At 41.8% G+C, this 18,903-nt stretch overlaps 1 protein-coding gene across 2 annotated transcripts in view; it reads left to right on the top strand.

The window, feature by feature from the left end:
• The window catches only part of LOC139468509 (neuronal acetylcholine receptor subunit alpha-10-like), a 201,594-nt gene that overhangs the window by 74,633 nt on the left and 108,058 nt on the right, over window positions 1–18,903 (top strand). Inside the window, exon 3 of one of the 2 annotated variants that reach the window (XM_071250501.1) lies at window positions 12,261–12,560. The exons of the other annotated variant lie outside the window; for it this stretch is intronic. The gene's annotated coding sequence lies outside the window, so the exon portion shown is untranslated. The remainder of the gene's footprint in view (window positions 1–12,260; window positions 12,561–18,903) is intronic. 2 annotated transcript variants of the gene reach the window in all.

The following is an 18,903-nucleotide window of genomic DNA, read 5'->3' as shown; positions in this document are numbered from 1 at the left end:
GCCACACACACACACACACACACACAGACACACTCACTCACTCACTCACTCACTCACTCACTCACTCACTCACGCACACTCACTCACTCACTCACTCACACACACACACTCACACACACACACACGCACACTCACACATTGAACTATACAAAACACACACACACACAAATAGTTCCATCAAACCATCTTTCTACTCATATTCACATAATACCCGCGTTTTCCATTCTACTGAATACCCCCATTCCCCAACCCCCAACCCCCACCCCCTAGAATTTCACACACACCCTCATGCTCACCCTCACTCTCGCACATAGTTAACTCCTCTCCTTCCATGACACCTCACCAGAACATCACCCCCGGGCCGTTACATCGCGGCGACAAGCACTGCTTCCAAATTCAGTCAAATATCATTTTCTGGAACAAACTTGATTAGCAAATGGCGTGCTTTCTTATGATGACACCATCCCGAGGCCCAATGAATACTCAATAAATATTGTAAATGCGAAAAGGCCACTTAAACTATCCTTTTTCCTCTTGAACAAATTCTGGACCTTGAAATTGGCTTTAAATAGAGATTTGTGAGTGTGAGAAGCTCTGCTTTCATGTCTCACCGAAATCTTTTTAAAATGATAATTATCTTGCTTCGTAAATAGATGCAAATGGTTTCTGTGTATGGCCAGTTTGTGCTGTAAATGCTCTATTACCTGGCCCCGAACTTACTGGGAGTGGTATTACAAGTGTTTGTACTTGGTTCAGACCAGATGCGTCTTCAAATATGTACTCCCGCTGTCTAAACCGGCCCATTAGTAAAGTCGGGAAAGCTTATTCGTTTACGAACATCCAATGTGGGATCGCTGTCAAACTTACAATATAAATCATGTCAGTTTCTTAAGATATTTATGCCAGCAAATTGGCGCATGTCTTAGGGAAACAACTGATGATTTGAAATCTTGCATCGTCAGTCAAGGTGATAGAAATGACTCTTCGTTCGATCTTCACTTCAGCAGCTGATGTTGGTTATGCGATGACACGCCTTTATAGTAGTCACAAATAGTATGTTAAGGGGACATCACTGTTGATGCCACACCATGAAAACAATAATGTCAGTCACTCAATGTCAGTCACACCTTGTGACATTTATATGTCATAGATAATGTCACACAGTGTGAGATATATATGTTACAGACGATGTCACACCATGTGATATATATATAGGTCATAGACGTATGTCACTCATGGTGATATATATAGGTCATAGACGATGTCACACCATGTGATATATATATGTCATAGACGATGTCACGCCGTGTGATATATACTGGTCACAGCTAACCTCAAGCCGTCTTGCTGTATATCGTGGTATAGACAAAGTTACACGGTGTGATATACATAGGTCATAGCTGACGTCAAGCCGTCTTGCTGTATATCGTGGTATAGACGAAGTTACACGGTGTGATATATATATAGGTCATAGCTGACGTCAAGCCGTCTTGCTGTATATCGTGGTATAGACGAAGTTACACGGTGTGATATATATAGGTCATAGCTGACGTCAAGCCGTCTCGGTGTATATCGTGGTATAGACGAAGTTACACGGTGTGATATGTATAGGTCATAGCTGACGTCAAGCCGTCTTGGTGTATATCATGGTATAGACGATGTCACACCGTGTGATATATATATAGGTCATAGCTGACGTCAAGCCGTCTTGGAGTATATCATGGTATAGACGATGTCACACTATGTGATATATATAAGTCATAGCTGACGCCAAGCCGTCTTTCTGTATATCATGGTATAGACGATGTCACCCCATGCGATATATATAGGTCATAGCTGACGTCAAGCCGTCTTGGTGTATATTGTGACATAGACGATGTCACACCGTGTGATATATATGTATATGTGTATATGTCATAGCTGACGTCAAGCCGTCTTGGTGTATATCGTGGCACAGACAATGTCACGCCGTGTTGATATCGCATTATGGATACTGTCACGTCCTATCCATATGTATTACGTTATACATGCCACTGCTGTTTACGACGCAAGCCGACGCATGCCGACGCATGCCCTGTCATGGAAACTACTAACACGCCATGTGCATGTCAAGGACATCTTCAATGATACAGAGAGTTCGTCTCCTGTCCGAACAGAATAGCCTCCAGGTTGTGTTTTAATAACGCGATAGCGCAAAAACACTGGGAACAACCAGCTCTTACTTCACGTCCTCAACCGTAAGCTGGGCGAGGGGCAAGCGGTGAATGTGTTGTGTGCGACTACACCTACGACGATGTAATCTGTTTACTGAGGGTTGTCCCCTGCTGTGCATACCTACGACTGGCCCAAACTGTTACAGCATCATCGCCCAAGCCAGTTCTAATACATTGTTAATGGCGGCATCCTCTCCGTCGCCTCCACCAACAAAGGAATGCAATTACAATTTAATTTGGGGAGAAAATATTCTGACACTTGGCAGACATCAGTGCATTATGTAACAAACGGCTAATGTCACATTTACACTGTAAAGTGTTTCAAGGAAAATAAAACACATGCCTTTTCACGAAAATAGGAATTACAATTTCTGCTGTTTCAGGAAGTGTTGTTATGTGGTGTTGGGTAAAGTGAGACAATTTAGTGTGACGCTTTCTACATAAACTTTAAGGCGCAAATCACCCACAGTTTGACAGTTTTCTGAATATTTTTCCAAAGTTATTCTAAAGTTTGAATTCGATTGTAAATGCTAGCTTATGCAATTTCATCAGTATAGTACCCAGTGAATACGTCAAAACATGACTCAACCAAAGCGATGGCGGTCTTAAGGCCCTTGTATGCATCCATCTGTAAGAAACATACTGGTGGGAGCTGGTGCTGGTGCTGGTGCTGGTGCTGGTGCTGGTGCTGGTGCTGGTGCTGGTGCTGGTGCTGGGCCAGTATATCGCAGGTTCTGCACAAGTATATCATTGGCTACACACTGGTATACCATCAGTTCATCATGAGCACATCACTAGCCACACACTAGTATGTCATCAGTTCATCATTAGCACATCACTAGCCACACACAAGTATGCAATCAGTTCATCGTGAGCATATCACGAACCACACACTAGTATGCAATCAGTTCATCGTGAGCATATCACGAACCACACACTAGTATGCCATCAGTTCATAATAACAAGCAACTCGAACATCCGACAGAAAATTATATATTTCGTCTTTTCAAAGCAAAGAATAAATTTGTGCAAACATTCTTAAAAGTTCTACTATTGCTAAAGGAAACCATTATCAGCTTGTCATCGATTGGTGGGATCACTTTGATAGTAGTTATGAATAATACTAGCCTGTATTCCTGTATAGAATGGACAGAATGGGCAGAAATTTATCCTTTATGGATAACACAAAACAGAAAAGATACAGGCTTTCACGCCTTGATGTTTGATAGTGCCAGTTTCCATGTGAAGGTCATAACAGCAGCAACCACATCTGACAATAACCATTTTAAATATGTCTACATCAATATCCCTAACATCTGTATTATAGTGGAACGTAGCCTTGATGAAGCAGTACCGCTTTGAAGATCACCTTTAGAGACTTGTTTCTCCATGCCTATTCAGTTTTGCTTAAACAGCTGCAAGAATACATCAACATTTCCAACACCCCGTTGCATCCAAACCTCACAACTGCAATATCTTAACATTCAAGGCCCATCATAGTCTGCTCTTGTAACTTGGAATATTCTTATTTAATTTAATGTTTAACAAAACATATTTTCACAATGTCTCTGGCTATTATAGCAGGTGTATTTCTGTTCAATCTAAGAAACGTTTGCAAAATCTGTCATGAATATATTCAACATTTGAGAAGTTTCCGAACCATAAGTTAGGACGGGCTTCACTTCAACATCAAAAATATGAAAAAATACATCTATAAAGAGTGTTGAGAATTTACACAACTTTAACGGGATTTACTCATTACCTTCCATGATTCTTGTGCCAAAGTTTTCCGTGTCAAATATCAGATCCTGATGAAGATAATGAGACACCAAATATTATACATATTCCAAATATTCTACCTTTTAAAGCGCCATTTTACAGTTTGAGGATCAAATCATTTTTATATACAGAATCAAAGTACCCTTTAAGTAAAGTTGTAGCGGTAAAAACATTATCCGAAGTTTGAAATCCTATTTCGGCACCACAGAAGACCATGCAGTGAGCGTACCAATAGCCATGTCAAATGCCTCTTCCAGAAGAGTAATAGGCCTATATTTATGGAGTCCTTGGGACTACTTTTCTGGAAATGAACACGAAAGATCATGCTATTAGTCCCCTGTTCTGGGTATATGCCACATTGTAACATTGCATTAAACAACTGTGATAACACGGCAAATGGGTGGAGCATTCTTAAAAGAACCCTCAACATCTATTCCAGGATAATCTGGGACTTTGTCTAACTTCTTATCATCACGTGCGAAGAATAGATCCCTCGTGGTAATATTTTTTGTCAAATTCCTTTTCAACATCCACGATATTATCAACAAAATCTTTGGAAATAGAGTTCATAAAATTATCAGCATATTGATAGAAATCCACCCAGTCGTAGATTCTCAGTTTTTTAAAAATAATGTTTCAAAATAAATGTCATTCTCAAGTATGCCAAACAACAGTATATCATCATCCATACACACGGATATATCACTAACCCATCAGCCCCAAACTGTATAGCAATACAGTGTAACACTAATAAGTGAGTGAGTATGGTTTTCCCCGCTTTTAGCAATGTTCCAGGAATATTGACAGCGGGGGACACCAGAAATGGACTCCACACATTGTACCCATGTGGGGAATCGAACCCGGGTGCTCGACGTGACAAGCGAACGCTTTCACCCCAAGGCTACCCCACCGTCCCCGTAACACTGATAACCTTCAACATTTCACACTGTTATCCAACTCTAGACACCACCTGTGAATATCACCAGCCGTACCTGCAAGCACTAATTGCAGTTTTATGTAAGGAATAATTCACTCAGTTAAAGCTTGTTGACTTAACTCCCTCTATGCGTGAGAAGAAATGGCATACGGTTAAATGCTACAGCTGATTACCACTTTCCAAACAGCTTGAAGCACTTGCAGCTGTTATCGGAAGCTGTGAATGTTTTGTACACAGGTGCTCGCTGTGTCAGGTATTACATTCAGTGTGTTCAAGTTAGGCAGAGATCCAGGGTGATTCCAGGGTCTTTATCCATAAGCGGCTCCAGTACTTACAGTCAGAATATATCGCAAATAGATATTTACTCAAACAAAAATGTATTCAATGTTGCATTTATGTACTTATGAACACACATGTTGCGGGTCAACAACTACCGTATTCATGTTTCATGATAGGATAGGATTCACGATACGCATGTTACCCGTACTGATGGATTTCACCAAAGTGGTAAACGTCGGGGACCTGCATCACTTCGGGCTTTCCTCCCACAATAAGCTGACAGGCTGTGATGTTACTGGATGTTGTAAAGCGGCGTTAAAACCCACCTAACTCACTCACTTACTATATTGTTAGATACCGCGCATGCAGAATTTTCTTTTAAGAAACCTATTATCTTAGTGCAGACAAACTTGTAATAATGAAAGATGACGTATTTAGAGCATGAAAGACAGCAACTATTTATCATGTAGAAGATACGTTACCAAGACCTGCGAACTATTTGTCACAAGACACGCTACCTATTGTCCGTCAGACATGCTAGCTATTTGTTATAAGACAAGCTAGCCATTTGTCATGTATCCCCGCCTTCCAATGGAAGCGACGTTTGTGGCTAACCGAGACTTGCTCATCACATTCCAGATTGCAATCGTTTATTCCACACGTCTTCAGTCAACATTACATGTGTAATTCTGGCAGCTGATTGTGGTGGGACTTAGGGAGAAATTCTAATGTTGATGATCACCAACACAGGGAATAAAGAAGCCGCCTGTCACGACCGAGATTCTCTGTATGCAACCAGTAATTGCGAATTTTTATATGCAGTCAGTAATTGAGATGTTGCTCATAAATGTCACCATTAGCTGCTTTATTCTTGAGCTGTCATATATTGATTTTTGTTTGAAGCGCCGTTCTCATGGGTCAGTGGTGGTGCTACGTCCATATCAATACCTGGCTTTCCCTAGAACATTATCTCCTGTACCTGCCTTTCCCTAGAATACTCCAATGGCAGTATTTACCGTGTCTAGAACACCTATATTATCTACCGTACCGCCATCACTGTGCCCAGAACATCTATATATTATCCCCTGTACCCGCCTTTCCCTAGAACACTATATTATCTCATGGAACTGCGTTTCCCTAGAACATGTATATTTTACCCTAATGGCTGTATGTACAGTTTCTAGAACACCGATGTCAGTATTTACCTTGTCTATTTCCTGTGCCTGTCTGCACTGTGAACATCTCCTGTACCCGCCTTTCCCTAGAACACTATCTCCTGTACCCGCCTTTCCTTAGAACATTATCTCCTGTACCCGCCTTTCCCTAGAACAGTATCTCCTGTACCCGCCTTTCCCTAGAACACTATATTATCTCCTGTATCTGCGTTTCCCTAGAACATTATCTCCTGTACCCGCCTTTCCCTAGAACAGTATCTCCTGTACCCGCCTTTCCCTAGAATACTATGTTATCTCCTGTACCTGCGTTTCCCTGGAACACCTATATTATCTCCCATGCCTGCATCACTGTGTCCAGTACATTTATATTATCACCCGTGCCTACGTTTCCTTGGAACACCTATCTTATCTATTTAAACTTTGTCTTTTCTTGTTACTAAACGTCATACAATATCTCCTGTACGTGGCTTCCATGTAACTCGGACACTTCTGTACTCGTCGTTCCTGTAGCTGAAACATTGATATAATGTTTTACCTGCCCTCCCTAGAATTACAACGCATGCAGTATCATCTACACTACCTACCTTTCCATGTAACTAAAAGGTATGGTGTCTCCTACAATACCTGGATGGTCCTGTAACCCTTCCATAGACGGTGTCTCCTCAATAACCTGCTTCTTCCCCACAAGACCCATGAAGATCCGGGGAAGAATAGGTCTTCAGCAACCCATACTTGCCGTCAAATTGGATTATGCTTGTCGTAAGAGGCGACTAACGGGATCGGGTGACTTGGTTGATGCATGTCATCGTATCCAAATTGCTCATGTTTTCAATCACTGGATTGTCTGGTCCAGACTCGATTATTTACAGACCCCCGTCATATAGCTGGAATATTGCTGAGTGCGGCGTTAAACAAACAAACAAACAAACAAACATAAACGCATGAAGGACTAATTTTAACAAACAAATCTTCCCCCACAACGTATGTATACAATAACTGTAATGTATTACTTGACCTCCCTGTGATCTCTGCCTGGCTGTACTCTGTGTCTTATCATCACAAAGATGTACTCTGCTACCTTCCAAGTGCATCCTCGCACGGGGCTATTTAAGGAGACACAGAATGTTTTGAAAGGTGGATACAAAAGGAAATCCAGGGATAGAAATGTCAATAGACTGTAAAACGAATTGATCGATGTAAGCCAGAAATTTGATATTCATAGTTAAATGGCAGGGTATCGCTTGATAACGAAGTGGATGTCATTTGTTGCCTTTGGCATCACCATCAGTGGAGAAAATTACCATCTTATGTATGTATGTGTGTGTGTGTGTGTGTGTGTGTGTGTGTGTGTGTGTGTGTGTGTGTGTGTGTGTGTGTGTGTGTGTGTGTGTGTGTGTGTGTGTGTGTGTGTGTGTGTGTGTGTGTGTGTGTGTGTGTGTGTGTGTGGTATGATGTGTGTGTATGTGGTATGATGTGTGTGTGTGTATGTATGTATATGTAAGTGTTTATGTATATGTATGTGTGTGTGTCTGCATGTATGTACGTATGTGTATGTGTGTCAGTGTGTGTCTTTTGTTGTTTTCATGTGTGTCATCAAGTATGCATATACGTGATCGTTGACTGTATTTGTCGCTGTTACTGTCAGCGCAATCGTGTTTAAAATGAGTAACCTCTTCATTTGTCTATCATGCTCATATCATTCTGTAGGTTTATGTCCAAAACTGTGCTGTTTGCTTAGGGAACTGTACATTTTCAACATCCTCGCATTGCAGGCACGGGTTAACAGACACCTTGAATATAAGTGAGTTGGGATAGACGTCGCTGTTTAACTTATTGTAATAAAAAAAAGCAATACAGACAGAAATATATAATCATACATCTTTGAGACCATTGTTCAATTCCGACTTTATCATAAGCATGTGTTTATTGAACCAGTATCAAAAGGAGGATCGTACCAGATGTTCGCGAAAAGGTGAGCTTATCCTGCATCCATGACACATGCAAAGCCAAGTCAACTATTCACCTGAATAAACACGGGAACATACATAGAGATATGTAATCATAATATGTATTGACATCAGACATCATTTTTTTTCACTGATACGTCACATTTGGCAAAGTCTTCAACGTGTCTACGAAAAAATGTTATGAAAGCTTTATATAAGTCCTTGAATGCGGTTGTCTTGATCAAACAACTTTAGAGCTAGAGTCGTATAACGTCCTTTAAAATTTACGTCGAATTCAGCATGCTCGATTGTACCTCAAAAGTTGTGAAATGTGGGCACCAAAGGCTGAAGCCGCTGGTATATTGCTCGATATAAAAAGAAAGTTGACTATTGGAACGTTGAAGTCATCCCTCTTTCGCCTGACAGTCTTGTGGAAGGGAATTGGTCATTTGACGATTATTGAACGATATTAGATCATCTATGTATCTGAAGCTCTTGGTTTGAGTTTACCAATCCAAGCAGAAATTCTGACTCGTATGCATGGCAAAACAGATCAGCATTGAGGGGACACAATTGGTGCCCACGGGTTTCTCCACTTCTTTCCTATGCCCAATCCCTAGTTTAACATAGATGTTATCTTTGAGGATGTCCAGCACACTGATTCCTCGGTACACTTCAGATTATCCTGAACTTTTGATGATAGATGTAACTATAACTATGTTAAGTTTAAAGACAAATTCCACCTGGATCAAGGAATTGAATAAATTTAAATTTTGTTTGTGAGACAGTGGTGTACAAAGTACAGAATTGAAGTTGGCTCTTTTCTGAAATTGCAAAATGTCAAGCAAATCCTAGGAGTTATTTTAGAATCTACTTGGTATTAATTCCACTTGCCTCATATCATTTCTGTGAATATGAAGAAGGTCCTTTTAAGAATTATAGTTAATGTTTGAGACAAGGGTTTGGTTGTACATTTGTTGATCGCAGCAATGTATATCTCTTTGTATAGATTGTTTATAGAACTTTGAACTCCAGTCAAAACGAAGAATGGACATGCCTTCTGATTTTAGAGTCAAGGCAAAAGTATTGATGCATGGTTTTGGCAGATTTCTTCCTCAGTTAACATATTGGCATGGTATGTGTCATTATTTGATAGGTCACTTATACCAAGTTTTTTGTCATGTATTGTTGTGATGCTTACATATAAGGCTTATGTAACGTGAGGCCTTATCAGTGGCAACAAATACAAAATGTAGAGCAGTCAGACTATGGATGACAGCTGGCTTGGACAGAATGGGTCTATTCCAATTCTGTTTTCTCGTTTCAAGCTTGTGCATTCTACAATTGACAACGTCACGCACTGACTTAACACACCCTGACACACTCTCAACACATTCACCACTATAGGCCCATTGTTTCCACAGCATCCATAATGATTTTTAGTTGTGATCCCAACTGGTTGCAAACTTCACGACAGTGTGGGCTTTTTTTTAATAACCGACGAAGAAAAGTCATCTGTGATTATATGACCAACAGGTTGGTAGAAGTAGGATGAGTCATGGCAGTTACAGGGTATGGATTTTACATCATGAGCTGCCGAGTCCAGGTTCGGCGATACGTTCTTATAATTGAACAACTCGGTAGAGATGGTGTTGGTACAGGAAAATGAAATCGTAGGTGTTTTCTGTGCCCCACACCATGGAAAAGGCAAGCAAATATATATAAAAAGATGTCCTCAAAATTGACGCTAATTGCATAATATAATCTCAAAATGTAATAGTTATATAAATACTTCGGTGGTTTCACCTCTATCTATCTGAATAAAAGCGTTTATTGTCTACATTTGGCAGTGTGTGCATCTCGAACTGGATCACAATACGTTTTGAATTAGACGTTATTCTCTCGGTTCGTGCTGGTAATGAACTTCACACGCTTCTAAATGTAGTCGCTCGCTGTCACGTGACTGCCGACCCTTGCTTGTATTGCAACTGCGTGATCCAAACTCAATGATGATGTTTATCAAAATGGAACCATATGAAACTTTATGGCCAGGAATATAAAAATATCAATACTTTACCGTGCCATATCGTGTATCGATACTTTACCGTGTCTTATCTTGTATCAATACTTTTTAATTATCTTGTCTTGTATCGATAGTTTATCTTGTTTTGTATCAATACTTTACCTTGTCTGGTCTTTTATCGATACTTTATCTTTTCTTGTATCGATAATTTACTTTGTCTTTTCTAGTATCGATACTTTATCTTGTCTTATCTTGTATCAACACTTTATCTTGTCTTGTATCGATAATGTATCTTGTCTTGTCTTGTTTTGTATCAATACTTTACCTTGTGTTGTATCGATAGTTTGCATTGTCTGATCTTTTATCGATACTTTATCGTTTCTTGTATCGTAATTTACCTTGACTTACTCGATAATTTACTTTGTCTTATCTAGTATCGACACTTTGTCTTATCTTGTATAGATGATTTACTTTGTCTTATCTTGTATCGATAATTTACCTTGCCTTGTATCGTACCTTTACCATGTCTTTTCCTGGAGGTATCACGAGCACATTGTCGTTACCATAAATATCATCTCTAGCAGTAGTCTTCCTCATCGTTTCTATATATATTGTATACTCCCTCCAATGATACCCCCCGCCTCCGTGGTCTAGTGGTAGAGCGTCCGCCCGGAGAGCGGAAGGTCCGGGGTTCGATCCCCGGCCGCGTCATACCAAAAGACGTTAAAAGATGGTACTTGTTGTTACCCTGTCTGGCGTTCGACATTCAGGGGCTAAAACAAGGACTGGTCGGCTCGGAGTCAGTATACTGTGTCTGGGTGGGGTATTCATGTTAAACTGCGGCATGGTATCTCAGTGGGCTAGCACTATAAATCGGCATCAGTCCAGACTAGTACAAGCAGCCACACACACACGTGCATGCACGACGCTATATAAGTGCAATAATCTTGGACGCGACGTTAAACCCAATTTCACCTCACCTCACCTCCAATGGTACCCGTTTGGTCCTACTAGTGTATATGATCTCTGACAGGCACGACTGCTGGTGCTCCACAAAACAACATACATATTCCTACAACACCACCTGCTTACAATATTTCTGTCAGTTAAACATTACCAATCATTCCTTTAACTGACAGAGATCTTTCAACGAGGCAATACATGCATCGTAATTACTCCCATTCCAATCTTAGGTGGAACTATATAATTTTCCTTTGAAATGCCATTTCTTGGGGTACAATTTTCTCATGTATTTCGGCTTGACCTGTGTTTACGTAGTTTCAACTCACCGATCCTTTCCATTTCCTCTGAGATCTGTACCTAGCAATTGCAGCATCACGCCCGCTATCTCCCCGTACTTAAACTAAGGCAATCTACCCTCCATGGCTTCACACTAACGACCATGTGCAATATCACGTCGCGGGCTCTTTTCCCATGCTCAAACTTTTTTCTCTCCCCCCATCCCACTTCCTCCCATCGTTAACGAATATTTGCAGCATCACGTACGTTCCTCTGTCCCCCCCCCCCCCCCCCCTGCAGTTTTCCCACCCCCTCTACCCCTGAACCGTCCTGCCCTTTTGTATCCTAACGTGTGTCAAAAGCATTGCTTCGGGGGATGGAGGTTCTCCCGGCTGGAGCTGGAGCATCAGCTTTGGTGAACAGAAAACACCCTGAGTTTATACGACGTGGCCACAAGCCTTCAGTCAGGATGTGTAATTAACAGAGAGTAAATTAGAATCTTCACCAGAAAGCCCCTATCCTATCACGTTAGTTCAATATCAGCCAAGACATCAGCCTCTTGGTGTATCAATATCCCTGTTGTGAAGGATTGTGTAGATACAGAGAGCTTAGACTGCTCCCACTGGAGACCTATAACACATACTTGCAAATTGTATTGTTATTTCACAGGGGACCCGGGGTGGCGTGCGAGGCCTATTGCCAAAGTGAACCTCGAGGAGGGATAGTCCAAATTGACCTCAGGTTCGTCGTATTGGAGACTGGCGCCACAACTCTCAGGTGATCAATACAACCCAACACGATGACCACAGGCTACCGCTTGGGCAGGATCACCATCAAATGACCACACCATGTGATAATCAAATAGCTCGTTCCCTACTTGTCTGAGCAAGCGTGCAAGGCCCGGGTACTGTCCACGAGTTTACCTCTCTACCCTGCAGAATTCTCTCCTTGTTCACTCCAGCCAGACAGGTTAGTACTCCGTTATCTGTACACGTCAGAAAGATCCAGCATCAATATTGGATTATCATCTGTATACTGGTCTATCGGGTTAGTAACATGGGGTAAGATGCTTAACACGGCTACTTCAGATACGTCTCAATCCTACTTCCACTCGACGTCTACTGCGATCCTTTCAAGTTTGAGCCTCTCCACCAACCCTCACCCTAGTCCATGGTATACTTGATAGTAGGATCTCAGTGATCACTTACACCTAATAACGGGATCTACTGTCAATACAGTATCGATCCTCCCTGTAGCAGGTAGAGATAGTGGTCGAGGAGGCTTGATGTACGTCCCCCCAAAGAAACATAGTAAAAGGTATGTGATGAATGATTGACGGAGTATACCCTCGTAGTCTTTGACGGACATTGGATGTGAGTACGCAAGAATCTTTGGCTGGCATTGACTGTGAGTACACAAGAATCTTTGGCTGGTATGGACTGTGAGTTCACCAGAGTCTTTGACGGACATTGAATGTTAGTGCACAAGATTCTTTGACGGACATTTGATGTAAGTACCCCAGTCTCTGACGGACATTGGATTGAGTACACACGTATCGCTGGCTTGCATTGACTGGGAACACAAGAATCTTTGCCTGGCATTGACTGTGAGTACACAAGAATCTTTGACAGTCATTGACTGAAAGTACACCAGAGTCTTTGACGGACATTGGATTGAGTACACAAGAATACGCTGGCTGGCATTGACTGTGAGTACACAAGATTCTTTGTCAGGCATTGGATTGAGTATACAAGAATATTTGACGGACATTGAATGTTAGTACACAAGAGGCCTTGACGGGCATTTGATGTGAATACTCCTGAGTCTTTAAGAACATTGCATGTGAGTACACAAGAGGCCTTGACGGGCATTTGATGTGAATACTCCTGAGTCTTTAAGAACATTGCATGTGAGTACACAAGAGGCCTTGACGGGTATTTGATGTGAATACTCCTGAGTCTTTAAGAACATTGCATGTGAGTACACAAGAGGCCTTGACGGACATTTGATGTGAATACTCCTGAGTCTTTAAGAACATTGCATGTGAGTAGACCAGAGTCTTTAAGAACATTGCATGTGAGTACACAACAGGCTTTGACGGACAGTGGATGTATGGACTCCAGAGTGACTGGCGGACACATGTTATGATCGACGGACGATTGGTGTGAAGTTTGGAAAGAGGGTTACAGACACAAGCTCTATGTCTGCAAACGTACGTAGGTGCACCCATCATGATATCAACTTGTTCCTTCAAACGTAACCCCGCCGTTAGTTCAATTGCACATCTCGCCCATTGGTCGGCTGGTAACTGATCGATTGTCGTTCTCAAAATAACATTAAACATTTCCGTTTATAACCAAAGTCTTCCCTTTACACCCAGTGCAAAGCGAAGCAGTGGAACTCTGCTATCTATTTGGTGGGGATGCATGACGATGTATGAATGTAATGCTAATATGAGGGCATGTCACGTCTATAGATACTCCTCCTTGGTAGGGCTGTATGCATGTTTTTAACATTATACCACATACAGGCATATATTTGGGGGTTTTCCGAATTGTAAAGAAATCTTGCCACACACAATCACGTAATTAGAAATTAAAACTTAATTCTTATAGAAACCAGTAGTTTCCCAACACTACATTGCCCCACGTCCAGGCCTTTATCCGAATGAAACAAATATCCCTATGTGCACTCTTACTGGAATTACCATTGTCCCAGATTGGGTGCCGGAGTGCCAACTCAAAGGCTAATATATGAAAGGAAATGTAAATTACCTAAAAAATTGAGGATATCAGGTGATGAATGTCCCTATATTTTTAAATGTAAATATTTCAATTGAGATAGATAATTGTACATTCCTAAAGAAGATTTGAAAGACCAAACACGTCAAAACTTAAAGTGACTTTATATTGTCACATTCACATACTTCTCACATTGTACATATTGTCACATTCACATATATCTCACATTGTACATATTGTCACATTCACATACATCTCACATTGTACATATTGTCATATTCACATACATCTCTCATTGTACATATTGTCACATTCACATATATCTCACATTGTACATGTTGTCACATTCACATGCATCTCACATTGTACATATTGTCACATTCACATATATCTCACATTGTACATATTGTCACATTCACATACATCTCACATTGTACATATTGTCACTTGTTCGTCATAAGCCGAAAATAGCGACCAGAGAATTAAAAACGTTTTGTTCTGTTCTGTTCTGTTCTGTTCTGTTCTGTTCTGTTCTGTTCTGTTCTGTTTTGTTCTATTAATTTGATTATATTCATAGTTTTACAATTGTGTTAATGTGTATAACTAATACTAATCAATACTGATCAATAATTGTCTCAGAAGTAGTATTATTCAACAAGCCTTTAGGGTCCAGTGTCGTGAACTTTTTACGCGTATGTGAGTGAGTGAGTGAGTTGGGTTTTACGCCGCTTTAAACAGTATTCCAGTTATATCACGGCGTGTCAGCTTATATGGGAGGAAAGCCCGAAGTGATGCAGGTCTCAGACGTTTACCACTTCGGTGAAACCCACGAGCACGGGTATGGTGCTGACAAACCTAGAAACATAATCGGGGCGAACCGGGATTCGAACCCACAATCATAGGTTTCTGGCGTGCCCAAGGGACGCAACTCTGCACAGCGAATCGCGGCGTCTTAGACGACTGGGCCACTCGTGCCCCCTTTTACGCGTATGTAGCGTTAGCTGTCGTCTCATTGTGTAGTCACCTTGTTCCTACGGTGTGTGTGTGTGTGTGTGTCTGTGTGTGTGAGTGTCTGTGTGTCTGTGTGTGTGAGTGTCTGTGTGTCTGTGTGTCTGTGTGTGTGTGTGTGTGTGTGTGTGTGTGTGTGTGTGTGTGTGTGTGTGTGTGTGTGTGTGTGTGTGTGTCTGTGTCTGTGTGTCTGTGTCTGTGTGTGTGTTTGTCTCTGTGTGTGTGTGTGTCTCTGTGTGTGAGTGTGTGTGTGCCTGACGTTTGGAATATCATCAATCGATCAGGTGACCTGCACACCGTTAGTATTCCAGTATTACCGGCACAACGGGCCGTCAATTAAACGACCATTGTGAACGTTTTATTGATAAGTTATTGCGGTTCAAATCTCATAGAATAGTCACAATTAACACAAACCGACAGTAATTGTAAGTCTTTAGGGGGAAAGTCAATTTTATATTGTCAGTAGCGCCCGTCACTGCTATGCTGACGACGTGTTAGTGTCCTGTTGTAAATGCACCCCGCAGATATTAGCGGTGAAATATTAGTGTCAAATTTTCAATGAATGCTGTCAGTTCATTGTGTTGGAATGTACGCGTCATATTGTCCGTAGCATCTGGCAATGCCATAATGACCTATTATTTGTGTCTTATTGTGTCATAATGTTATAGTGTCAGTCAATGTTATATTGCCAGTAAGTGTCTAGTGCCAAAGTGTCATAGTGTCATAGTGTCAGACCATCTTAATGCGATTGTGTTAAAGCGTCTTGATGTCAGTCCGCCTTATTGTGTCATTGTGTTATAGTGTCATCGTGTCAGTCCGTCTTACTGTGTCATTGTGTTGTACTGTCTAAGTGTCTAATTGTATTACAGTGTCACAACGAAGTGTCATTGTGCCACAGTGTTGTAATGCCAGTATCATTGTGCCATTGTGTCATAGTTCCTGTCAATCCCGTTTTACCATAGTGCCATAGTATCAACGTGTCATTGTGTCAGTCCGTGCCATTGCGGTCGGACGTCAGTCATTGGCATGATAACCTGTCATAAGAGTGAGTGAGTGAGTGAGTTGGGTTTTACGCCGCTTTAAACAGTATTCCAGTTATATCACGGCGTGTCAGCTTAATGTGGGAGGAAAGCCCGAAGTGATGCAGGTCTCAGACGTTTACCACTTCGGTGAAACCCACGAGCACGGGTTTGGTGCTGACAAACCTAGAAACATAATCGGGGCGAACCGGGATTCGAACCCACAATCATAGGTTTCTGGCGTGCCCAAGGGATGTAACTCTGCACAGCGAATCGCGAGCCTTAGACGACTGGGCCACCCATGCCCCCACCTGTCATAAGACTCGGTATGCGTCATGTCATTTTGTGAGGATGTTTTGTTAAACCAAACGTCTCACTGATATTTAGAGATACCATATAATGAAGTGACTCCAGGTGCGTAAAGAGATCGTAGAGAGTACCGGCAGTAATGGAGATGTTTACTAAGCACCCCTACGCAGCATCACCACCACGATCCACGCGCTGCATATCTACATAGTGATTGTATTCTATATACAAACTATATACACATTCCTGGTTTTGAATTGTGTTCAAAGACGAAATAGCCTCTTGCAAGTTGTTGTGGTGTGAAGGCAACAGATTATATTGAAGAACAAAAAGGACAATTAATTCTTGCATTAATGTTTGCATCCATCTTGTTCCTATATCATCCATGATTCAAGGCCCGTATTGATTATCTTAGTAGATGTGAGGCCATCTATCAGAACCAAACGAAGCTGTTTACAATATTTTGTCAGGCACTGTGAGATCTAGACGACCCAAGCAGTGGTTGACTGTTCCTATACAAGCCGTGAAACATTGCCTTCTCGCCGTTTATTCGCCTCAATGCAAGATTGAGCCCCCCTCATGGAGAAGAGACGGTTCTCAGTTGCAGATCGATAGGACTAATTTCGTATCGTGAATGGATTTCTTAGGTTAAGAGTGTCATAATTTTCAATTTACGACATAACTAGATTAGTATTGTGGACTTTTTAAAATCGCATTAGCTCGGCTCGAGATTCATAGCGGCTATCTGGAGCGGCCGGCCGACGTGTTGTCGGGGCTCGCTGGAGGAACGGAACATATTAAGTAATGCAGGGGTGCACCAGCAACACCAGCAGCATCAGCACCATCAGCAACATGGCCATTGACGTAAGATGAGCAGCACGTCCGTAGAGTAACTACTCAATCAACATCAGCAATAGCAATACCCCAATACACGGGGACACCAGCATATATACCAGCAACACGCCTATACCCCAGCTACACCAGCAACATCAACAAAAATTCCCATCCTCGTTTACAATAGCAACATCATCAACACGCCAAGCAGGGCATTTGTTCACTCGCCAACCCTACCGTAAAGATACGCTGCTAAACCTTTGACCTCTAGAGCCATCTGATTGCGCGTACATTTGTTCATTAGGACACTGTGCTTGTCACAAATCTTTTTCTTGGTCTGTGAATGTCAGTGAATAGGCCATTATCAGATCTTAATTGGTCATTTCTCCTTACGGATTATAGTGCATTGTTGTTGATAAATGCATGTATGGCTGTTGCAAGCAGGTCGATCATTTGTACTATTCATAGACTCCACCTAAAGCACCATCATAAGTCAGCACAATAAAAAGCATAGAAACCACCCGACACCAAAGGAAGAAACAACCACACAGACACAACAGACACAACCCATAGACACTACAATCAGGCATTACCACATACACTATAACACAACCATGAGACGGCACTATAAATAACACCATCACCAACATGGGCACCATATAAACGATCATAAACAATAGACACCATACTTGCTGCCGTAACACAACCAATAGACACCATCATGGACGCCATACTTGCCGACTTTACACAAGCAATAGACACCAACATGGACACCAAACACGCCGCCTTTACACAACCAATAGACACCAGCATGGACACCAAACACGCCGCCTTTACACAACCATAAGACACCAGCATGAACACCAAACACGCCGCCTTTACACAACCATAAGACACCAGCATGGACACCAAACACGCCTCCTTTACACAACCATAAGACACCAGCATGGACACCAAACACGCCGCCTTTACACAACCAATAGACACCAGCATGAACACCAAACACGCCGCCTTTACACAACCATAAGACACCAGCATGAGTGTGGTTTGTGTTCAGAGTTCTGTGTGCGTGCGTGCGTGCGTGCGTGCGTGCGTGCGTACGTGTGTGTGTGTGTGTGTGTTACGGCGTGGTTGTGCATCATGTTGGCGGAGTCGATGGTTGTACAGTGTTAATTTGCAGTGCACTCTCTTTTGTAAAACGGTTTCATCACTGTATAGTATTGTGAATGGTAGATTGGACGCTGACCATGTGACGATCTCTATGTCCCACATTGTGGTCGTTGTAGACGTTGTGGACGTTGTGTATGAAATAGATGAACAACTTATTACTATGTGTGAGTGATGTGTGGGTGTGTTTCCGCCACATCACTCAATAAATAAAGCTAGGAGCGGACGCAATCTATC

This window comes from Haliotis cracherodii, unplaced genomic scaffold (genome assembly GCF_022045235.1).
Source record: "Haliotis cracherodii isolate W230 unplaced genomic scaffold, xgHalCrac1.p SCAF_2, whole genome shotgun sequence".
Lineage (NCBI taxonomy): Eukaryota > Metazoa > Mollusca > Gastropoda > Lepetellida > Haliotidae > Haliotis > Haliotis cracherodii.
This window is presented reverse-complemented; position numbering and strand designations above follow the sequence as displayed.